We start from the raw sequence: 10,316 nt of genomic DNA on the forward strand, positions 1-10,316 counted from the left end.
TCTTATTCAGCTTGCAAGCACCTTCGAGATCCAAGCCAGACCACAGCTTCACTTTAATTATTTTCCTGTGAAATCAGAAGAGTTTGGGTCCCCTTTTCCAGCCCATTCCACAGGTAATTTAAGAACATTTGCCTTTGAAACCTTGTGTGTGCAGGAAAGGCAAGCAAGCCCCATGCACATTAGCTGAGGGTAATTTCCATACATTTGACAATTATTCTTTTTAGAGAGAATGTGTTTTTTCTTTCTTCCCTCTGATCTGCGCAGTACAAGACATCTCAAATATAAACAGATTACAAAAAACCCCATAACAGCTTTTTTCCCCCCTCAGATCAAGCGTTTGATACTAGTCCTGGCAATCCTCAGCATCCTGCTTTCATGGCAGAGAAGCAGATTTTTTTTTGAAGACAGCTTCCTTAATTCAAAAATCTTGGAGTTTTTTTTTGGTAAAGGACTATGCACTCATATATATATATATATATGACTGCTTTTCATAAGGGACTCCTTAGTCTAAGCATATATATAAATCCTACCTTAGAAATCCCCATTTTATACATTCTAGGCATTCAGAAGGAAGCTGGACTGGGTTAAAGCTGTAACACCACAGGCTTCCATGCCCTAAGATTCAACTATTTGACTCCACAACTGAGAGGGTGAAAACACAGGTTTCACAGTTCCAGGAAACGACATTACTTGGAGGACTTGGCCATGAGCAGAAATATCCAATAACCTATGCAGTGCCACGTGGACAAATAGTCCTTCGAGCACCAGGCATCTGCTCCCCCCTGCACAGCTGCAGAGAAGCACTAAGCTCCACCTTGGGTATGAGGTATCAAGAAACAACATGTAATATTAATTATTATTCCCAGAACCCTGATATACATAACAGTAAAAGCTGTTGCTGCTCAAAACATAATATTTTGGCAAATTGAAGTTAAATAACAACAGATGTGTTAATTTTAGCCTCGGTTGTATAACGGCAGCAAAAATGAGCATATGCCTACAGTTGTGGGCTGAGTTCACAAAAGAAGTCACAAAGAGTACATCCAAAAGCAGAGGACTGGGTGTGGTTTTGGGTTGTTTTCCTGAATGACACAGTGTCACTTGAAAATTGTCCTCCAGCCCTTGTCCAGTGAAAGGGCCTGGGAAATGGTAACTGCAATCTCCGGAGGCACACGCAGTGGGCGTGACCTGACAGACGTCAGTGCACAGCAGCTGAAGGTGTTCCCCAGGAAGAGAGCTGAGGGACGACATGGGCCAGGCAAAAAGTCAGCCAAGGTGTCCTCTGGTAGAGGCGATGCTCCACGGGAGCCATCCTGGCAGCTCCCTGCCCTCATCCCAACCCACAGCTCCCAGTCAGTGACCTCCAGCTCCACCGCTCCAGAAAGCATTGACTGCAGAAGTGTCTGAGGAACCCATGCCAGTAGTGGGACCAAGGCTTGGAGGTGGTAAGGACAGAGACAGGGAGTGGGTATCCAATCTCTTTGCTCTCTTGCTGTTAGAGGAGCCCCAAGAGACAGCTTGGTAGCCTGTATGTGAGCACAGAGACCACATTCAGGTTTTACCCAGCCCAAGCCCTGCCACACCCTGAGCAGGCTCGGGAATCAGTGCTGGAGGAAAAGATGCCAGCTCCTGTTGAGGCAGGGCAGGTTTCACCATGGATACAGCATTTGCCTTTTATGTTCCAAAACAAGCTACATTATTTTTGTTCACCATTGTTACACCGGCACACAAGCTTCCCTCCTGCCCTGACGAAGGCATCCTACATCATGTGAGATCTGCATTCTCCAACCCTCCAGATCCCCTGGTTATTTAAAGCAAAGCCTACTTCCAAGCCTGGCTTCCCATTGGAAACCCAGGGGAGCAGCGTAACTTGCGTCCTCACACCAAGGTCATGCCTCTGCCAGGCCTGGTAAACATCCCCAGGCTCCGACCAGCTCCAGCATGTGCACGAGGCCTCCGTGTGCAGTAGAGCTGAGACTCAGCTCTTGTCAGCTGCAGAAGGGCACACATGACATGTGGGAGCACTTCCCCTCAGGAGGTGAACTGGGAAGTCACAATCTGCACAGCAGTCTGTGAAAGGCAGCTCCATAGAGAAAGTCTGTCCTTCCAAGCGATGTCTGAAGCACACCCAGCCCCTGCCACAAGGCAAAAGTACCTCCTTCTTCTCCTCTTCTGCCCAAGGGCTCGCCCACTCTGTGTGTCCTCAGCTTTCCCACTGTGTGCTCTCAGCAGTCCTCCCCAGCACAGAGCCTGACCTCTGAAGGGTCAGTCACACAGAGGATGCTCAAAGTGGCCCAGCGTGTGCCACTTTTGCAGCTGGAAGGTTATTTTTATAACCAAGGCTGAAAGAGGCACCACGCTGCAGTAAACCCAGATTTGTGAATCACACGTGCCACAAGGACTGCAGGATGCCCCATCTGAGCCAGGTGCTTCGCACTGCCATTTCACAGCACAAAGAATCACAGAACGGGTTGGGTTAGAAGGGACCCTCAAAGACCACCTAGTTCCAACCTCCCTGCCATGGGCAGGTACACCCTCCACTAGACCAGGTTGTTCCAAGTCCCATCCAGCCCTGTCTTATTGGAGAAACACCCACAAGAAGTAATGCTGGAGGACAGCAGGACAACCATGTGGCCTCTGCTTTGTTCTGCTGATGAATTTCCATTAGTACCTCTCTTCTATCACCTCCATTCTGCTCCAAACACCCTGGAGGGCAGAAAATCAGGTCAGACCCATTAATAGTCCAGGACATTGAAACGCTGCTTTCATGTACATCTTGCTGGCTGTGGAAAATATCTCATTAAAAAAAAAAATTGTAAATAACCCCATGTATTTCCTATCAGCATGTCCTGCAGAAAGCATCCTTTTTTGATTTTTTTTTTCCATTTAAAGTAACTTGTTCTTATTACACTGCAGATGCACAGTTTTGCTTGAATATAGGGGGTACCACTCACCATCCTTTCTTCCTGCTGCTTGCACATTTGTCCTTTCTCTGGCAGTCTTGCACAATTACAGTGAGCAAAAGGCCAACCAACCTCTGTGTTCAGTAAATTTGGAGGTACCCTCATACTGTTCTTCCACCAAGCATGGAAGTGGGAAATGGAAGGAAAAGGAGGAAGAGTTTTGAACTAACACAGGAAACATTTAGATTAGATGTTACAAAGAAATTCTGGACTGTGAGGGTGTTGAGGCACTGGCACAGGTTTCCCAGAGAAGCTGTGGCTATCCCATCCCTGGAAATGCTGGATTACATTTTACTTACTTCCCTTCATGTTTCTTCTGCCCCCAGAAGAAAATAAAAAAACAAAAAAAAAAGGCAGGTCTCAGTACTCCCTTAGCTGGAATACTTCAAAACCCACAAAACATGCAACAAGGCTCACCCACAGAAGGGTGCCCTGGGAAACACATGCCGTTGTCAGGGACTTTCCAAGAACAGATGTGATTTCCTTCAAGAAACAGGGTTTTGCAGCTTTGGGAGAACGAGTCTGCTTTCAAGAAAAGACATTTCACCCCCCTCTGCCCCTTTTCATGTACATGCAACAAGTATGTTTTTTCCAACAAAAAAGTTCTCCAAAAGTATCCTGAAGTTCTATAGCACAAATATTTTTATTTGTCAAGGAATGGCAGGGCCAAAAAACTTGACTTTTTCTTTTCTTTCCTTGGTATGTATTTGGTCTCTGTGAAGCCCCATAAACTGTTTAAATACCTATGATCACAGTGAATTCAATTTTATGCCCAGAAGCTCTCGGCAAGCTGCAGCTTCCAACCTCACAAAAGGTCACCCAGTCCAAAGAGAAGAGAGCAGCAGGGGCTGGGGCATCAGTGCACCATCCCTGGAGGTGTTCAAAAGGCACTGTGGATGTGGCACTTGGGGACATGCTTTGGTGGTATACCTGGCAGTGCTGGGGGAATGGTTGGACTCGATCTTAAAGGCCTTTTCCAACCTTAATGACTGTATGATTCTATGAACGGCAAAGCCTTCTTGCAATCAAGCTGATCCAAGGAGCTGCAGGTCTGCAGCAGAGCCTCACATTTTCCCCACTCAGCCAAGAAACCTGATCATCCTGATATCCTGCCTCGCAACTGTAAGCAGAGGAACCCCACCAGTGGCTTCTGAGGGTGACTTCATGGCCCCAGCCCCCTCAGAGAGGAGAACCAACCTTTGCTTTTACCACCCATGTACATCTCCAAGAAGTGCAGACAGTGGAGCTCAGACCAAATGCTGCTTCAGGCAGCACCAGGGAAGGCTGGACCCTCCCTCACCTGGGGGAAACAACACTTGGCTTAAGATATTCCTTAAGAAACATGAACCTCTCAGGTTCGAAAGCTGGTGAATTTGTACAGTGGCATTAAGCACTGCCATCCATTGCCATCTTCCTCTGCTGCAATTCAGATATAGGGGAAAGATACAGGCATATATATAAAATAAAAAATATATATATTCAGATATAGGACTATGCAAGGACACCAAGACCAGACTCTCGGGGAAAGGCTCCCCTGGGAGTGTGGGCAGCCCTCACTTCCCAAAGAGACCAGCCTTCCCAAAGCTGCAGCACCCAGTCCTAGCAAAAGTTTTTCAGGTAAACAGCACATAACTCTCCTTGGGAGTACATCCACTATAGCTGTTCCCGCTGGTCTAACAGGGGTGCAGTGCCTCTGTTCCACTGCCAATTCTTTCCTTTGTGGAGAACTAGCAAGCCACTTGTCCTCCTTCTTCCATCCAGCACTCGCACTATTCCTGGGAAGTCGCTCATGAACTTGGGATATGAAGCACTCCTCCACCTGGCTCCTCTCCTCTGTGTCACACACTTCCAGACAAGTGACAGAGAGCAGCTGACCAGCTGGAGAGCGTCACTGCAGAAAAGGCCCAGGGGGTCCTGGGGCAACCAAGCTGAAGATGAGCCAGCCATCTGCCCTTGCAGCTTTGTCCTAGGAGAAGTGCTGCCAGCAGCTCAAGAAGATGATCCTTCCTCTCTGCTCAACACTGGTGAGGCCACATCTGGAGTGCTGGGTCCACTCCTGGGCTCCCCAGCACAAGGAAGATACACACTTGGGGGAGTTAATCCAGCTGAGGGCCACTAAGATGATTTAAGGACTGGAGTACTTTTTACTTGAGGAGAGGCTGAGACAGCTGGAAGAGAGGTCTCAAGGGAAATCCTATCAATATGCATAATACCTGATGGAAAGAAGGAGAAGAGGGAGCCAGACTATTCCCAGTGGTGCTCAGTGACAAGAGACAATGGGCACACACCGAATCACTTATTTTTGGGACCATTTTTATGATTTTTATAACTGTCAGGAGGTTATGGAGTCTCCAGATCTCCATCCATGGAGATATTCAAAACCTGACTAGACACAGTTCTGGACAACATGCTGTATCTGATCCTGCTTAAACAGAGGCTGAACTAGATAATCCTGAAAGGTTCCTTCCAACCTTAATGATTTTATGATTATTTGCAATATCCAAAACAAAAAATTCAGATTTTTTCACAGGTGCACCTACTTTCAATGCTCCTGAAGAGGGTGATCCTTGGAAAGATGCTTGCTGTAAAAACAGAACACTTGCCTGGCATAGCATGGGAAAGCACTGGCAGAAGATTTTTTCATTCCTACCTTTGCCTGCTACTGATTTCAAAAAAGTGCCACGAGCAGAGCACATGAGGTTATTAGCACAGATCAGCTCTTGACTCCAGCCTCAGCACACGCTGACTGTACAGGGTGACACGCAGGGTTCTGCCATCCAGCTCATGTTCCACACGGCAAGAGCACTAGAGATATGGAGAGAGGGAGAGACGGAGCTTCCCAGCAGCCCCAACAGGACATGACCCACTTTCCTGGTGGGCCAGCATGGTGTGGACAGATCCATTCCCTTGGGAGCCCATCCTCAGTTCATGTGCAGCGGGGAAAGCACACAGATCTGTGACTCGCTTGGCAGAAAGGGATGTGCCCTTGCAAAAACAGTGCCCTTGGGAACTGTCCTGGTTCTGGCCAGGACAGGGCTAATTTTTGCAGTAGCCAGGAGGAGCCATGGCAAGGACCTGGAGGTTATTCTGTACCAGAGGGAGCACTAAACTGGAGAGTACCGTTCCTAAACCACGACAGGTTTGCCATCACAACCTAAAAACAAGGTACTGGGGACACGAGGAGGTGTCATTCTGAGCTGTTTTCTTACTTTCTGCAGCAAATATTTTTAAGGTTCTTACAAAACCACGGACACCACCAAGGTGAACCACCAAAGTAGACTCCACAGAGTCCACAGCACAATTTGGACAGTCGGCCTTGCCTTTCACACAGGATAAAAATTTATAGTGTAACAACAAAAATACATGCACAAGAGTTATTTGTGTGGATATTGCAGTTCCAATAAAGGGCAATGAGAAGAACAGAACAGCATTTCTACAACAGCTTAAACAGCAACAAATCTCTGGAATGAGATTTATTCTGAGACCAAAAGTAATTCATATTTACCAATGGATAAATTCTCTCCTCAGGGCTTACAAAGGGAGACAGAATACCGAAACATTCCTATGCTCTTTGACAATGCCTTATAGGCCTGTATCTGAAAGAGATTTTCCCCAAAATATCCTTTCCTTTCCTGCTAATAGGATTACCTTTGACTACCCTGTCCTTTGAGAAATTTCAAAAAGCAGTAGTTCAGTATCTCTGCAGTATTACACAGTGAAAGATCTAGATCTGAAAGAGTTGGATTTTACCTGGTGCTTGTAATTTATGCAAAAAGCAAGAAAAAATTAATCTACCTTAATTTTCTTGCCTTTTTACTGTATATTAGCTAGTAGACAAATTAACGTTCCCTAGGGAAATTTTCCATCTCCAACTACTGGTTCCTATAACCCCTCTTGTGCTGATTTTGGTACCTGGCATTTCTTTTACGAGAACATTTTTACCCTATCCCTTCATATCTGCTCTTTCAGCTCCTTAGAGGAGCCAGCTCTGCTCGGCTGTACTTGTTATTACATTCTCAGTGGATGGATTCAGTGGCGACCCTGCATTTTATTGCAGAATCAGAGGATGGCTTGGGTTGGAAGGCCCTTAAAGATCATCTAGTTCCAACCGCACCTGCCACAGGCAGCTTTTTATGCTGCATTTCCCCTCAAAGTCAAAGCAGTGGCTTGATGGGGTGCTGGGGAGAGGAGAGGGGATGGACAACAATAGGGAAAAGAGAGGAGAAAAAAAAAAAGGATTTAAAGATGCTCAGAGGACAGAGGGACAAAAGCACAGAGGGACAGGCTTCCACAGCAGACAGGCAAATATGCCACTGTCAGGTGCCATTGCAGCCCTGGCAGCAGACCACTTGCACACAGGAGGAGGTGTGAGACAGTACCTAGAATGAGCTATGGAGTTGTTTGCTGTTTCTCAGGGATTACAGCAAGCACTATAATCTGTTACATGCAGAGCCCCACCTTCCCCCCTCCTCACAGATAATGCATTTCATGGATTTGTTGGTAGAAGTACTGAGTTTTCCTTATTTCTCTGAGTCAGGTTTAGCATTCAAAGCCATTTTCCTGGTAAAAATAGGACATGGAGAGATTCAGACAGACTGTATCATCTGGAATTGTTTCTTTCAACTGAAATGGGGAAGGACGGGCAACCAGACTGTGTTCACTGTGCGACTCTGTGAAACAAGTGCCTGCAGGAACCTCTCCCTTAACCAGCTGACAGGGAAGGGTGCAGCCAGTGGGAAGAGCTACAGCTGGACCTTCCCTCAGATGGAGAAAAAGAAGCAGGAGGAATTCTAGGGCTCACCCCTTCTGGTCCTGCTCAGCAAAGGCAGCACACACTTCACCTGACAGGAAGTGTTGGGGAAAGAAGAGACACTAATAACTAAATAAAATAAAACAGCATTGCCAGCCAGTCAGAGGAGGTGATTGTCCCACTCTACTCTGCACTGGAGTGGCCTCACCTTGAGTTTTGGGGGCAGTCTGGGCACCTCAACATAAAAAAGACATCAAGCTATTAAAGAGTGTCCAAAGGAGGGCCATGGGCACGAGGAAGGGTCTGGAGGGGAAGCTGTATGAGGAGCAGCTAAGGGCACCTGGGTTGTTCAGCCTGGAGGAGACTGAGGGGAGACACATCAAGGTCTGCAGCTTCCTCAGGAGGGACAGTGGAGGGGCAGTACCAATCTCTGCCCTCTGTGACCACTGACAGGACCAGAGGGAACGGCCTGAAGTTGTGTCAGGGGAGGTTTAGGTTGGTTATCAGGAAAAGGTTCTTCCCCCAGAGGGTGTCTGAGCACTGGAACAGGCTCCCCAGGGAACTGGTCCCAGCACCAAGCCTGTCTGAGTTCAAGAAGCCTTTGGATAACGCTCTCAGGCACATCATGGGATTACTGGGGTGTCCTGTGCAGGGCCAGGAGTTGGACTTGACAGTCCTGCTGGGTTCCCTTCCAACTCAGCATATTCTATGATTCTATGAAAACAGTTACAGAACTATTTATTACATAAAACTCCACACAAGGCTGCACCTTCAACCCTCCCTTTGCATCTGTTTCGATGCAAATGCATAAGAAGGCACAGAAAAACATGTTGTTTCTCAGATAATATGCAGATTCTTTGGTTCTTCCTTCACTTAACAATTCAGGGGCACAAATGGACTTTTAGGCAATTTTTCATTAGAAAATGTGAAATAGGAACCACTCTACAAGATAAAAACAGCTCTAAGCGTGTTCCACAGTAAGCAGATGTCCTGCAAGACCGTTCCATCAGATGCCTTAAAACATGGAGAGAGATTGCTACAGCTATATCAGTAAGGTATCCTGTGCTTGGCCTTGTTGAACTTGCTGACAGGATGGAGGAACGGGCCCACGTGAACCTCATGAAGTTCAACAAGACTCTGCTACGCTGCCAACTGTGCTAACGTGAACAGCCACACAACTGGCTAGACCAGTATTCAAATCCCCAAACACCTTAAAACCCTTGTAATAAAATGGGGTTTAGCTCATCACAGACATTGCAGTCACTAAGCAGGAGGGACACAAAGGAGAAAGCTCCATATCTCATGGAATCATTAAGGTTAAAAATGACCTCTATCTAAGATCATGAAGTCCAACTTTTAGGTTCCAGCACTAAACCCTGTCCCTAAGCACCACATCCACATGCCTTTTGAATACTTCCAGGGATGTGACTCTACCACTGCCCTCGGCAGCCCCTTCCAGCCTGGCCATCTTTTCAGTGAATAAATTTTTCCCAATATCCAATCCAAACCTTCCCTAGTGCAACTTGTGGCCATTTCTTCTTGTCCTGTCCCTTGTTACCTTGGAGAAGAGACCAACCCCCCCACCTGGCTACACCCTCCTTTCAGGTAGTTGTAGAGAGCAAGAAGGTGCCCCCTGAGCCCCTCTTTCTCCAGGGTAAACAACCTCCATTCCCTCAGCTGCTCCTCATCCTGGGAGCACAAGGCCTGTGCTCCCAGATCCTTCTGTAGCTCGGTTACCCTTCTCTGGACATGTCAGGAATCTGACACCGCACACACTGAGGTCAGTTTACGTGATGTTCTACTCTAGCTGTTGCATGGGGAAAGCTGGCAGGGACACAGTTTCAGGTTAATCACACAGCTTGTACTAAAAGCTGCCTCTGGCCAGAGGTTTTCGAAGATTTTTGACAGACAGAATCCAGTGTGAACTGGTAGCAAGACTTCGCAGCAGAGAAACATTTTCTTCCTTATTAAGCCATGTATCCACAATGGATGCACTCTTTAGGTCTAAAGGAGGGGTGGGAGTGTGCTGGTTTAAAGGTAAACCAGCAGGGGAAACGAACTCAACTCAAAAGAGAGATTATAAATCAGAATAACAATTTAATAAAATAATACAATAAGTACGATTATACAGACGAACAATTGGTTTTAACCCACAAAACCCAAGTGTATAACCCAGCACCCTGGGGCATGAACAAAGTGGTGTTCTTTGGGCCCCCTGAGTCCAGAGGAAAAGGAGAGGGAAAAACCTGTTGGTGAGAGTGCTGTTGCAGTCTTGTCAAAAGTGGTGATTGCAGTTTGGTCGAGAGTGAAGGTTTCAGTCTGGTTGAAAAGTGGTGGTTGCAGTCCAGTCGAGAGTGGTGGTCTGCAGTCTGGTTGAGAGTGGTGGTCTGCAGTCTTCCTCTAGATCCCACAAGTGGTTAAAAAAGGTCCCAAGACTCCAAGATTATATATTCTCCAGTTCAGGCAGGAACGCCCAGTACCTCCCTCAGGGTGGGGGGTTCCTTAAAGGGTGTGAGGACAAGAGTAACTCCTATCTGGCAGGCCTCTTAGCACCTAGTTTATAGCCTGAGGAGTCAGGCTCTATGTGCACATAGTGTAAATGG

Source organism: Pipra filicauda, unplaced genomic scaffold, assembly GCF_003945595.2.
Source record: "Pipra filicauda isolate LSUMZ 115617 unplaced genomic scaffold, ASM394559v2 scaffold21_size4447388_pilon, whole genome shotgun sequence".
Classification (NCBI taxonomy): domain Eukaryota; kingdom Metazoa; phylum Chordata; class Aves; order Passeriformes; family Pipridae; genus Pipra; species Pipra filicauda.